This window comes from Aureococcus anophagefferens (assembly GCF_000186865.1).
Source record: "Aureococcus anophagefferens unplaced genomic scaffold AURANscaffold_17, whole genome shotgun sequence".
Taxonomy (NCBI): Eukaryota; class Pelagophyceae; order Pelagomonadales; family Pelagomonadaceae; genus Aureococcus; species Aureococcus anophagefferens.
Genome location: NW_008705577.1, coordinates 397,402 through 397,771, shown reverse-complemented (window position 1 = coordinate 397,771; position 370 = coordinate 397,402).

Sequence of the window (370 nt, the reverse complement as noted above, 5' to 3'; positions counted from 1 at the left end):
AGCGTCGCCGCGGTCGAGGTCCGCGGCCGCGGCCGAGCTCGTCGCCAGCACGCCCTGGAAAGCCGCCGCGACCTTCTCGGCGCGGTGGCCGAAGCTCGACGCCGGCGCGAGCGCCGCGCGCGCGAGGCCCACGACGCCGCGGCGCGCGGCCGCCGTCGGCAGCGGCGGCGCCGCGGCGTCCCGGGCCTCGTCGTAGGCCGCCGGCGCGGGCGTGTGCGTCATGCCGTCGTCGGAGTCGTCGTCCATCATGTCGTCGCTGTCGCTCTGCTGCGAGGCCGGGGCCGCGGCCGCGGGCGGCTCGTCGTCGTCGTCCCCCGCGCGCTCGCGGCGCGCGGCGCCGTAGTCGCCGAGCCGCTGCGCGGCCAGGTCC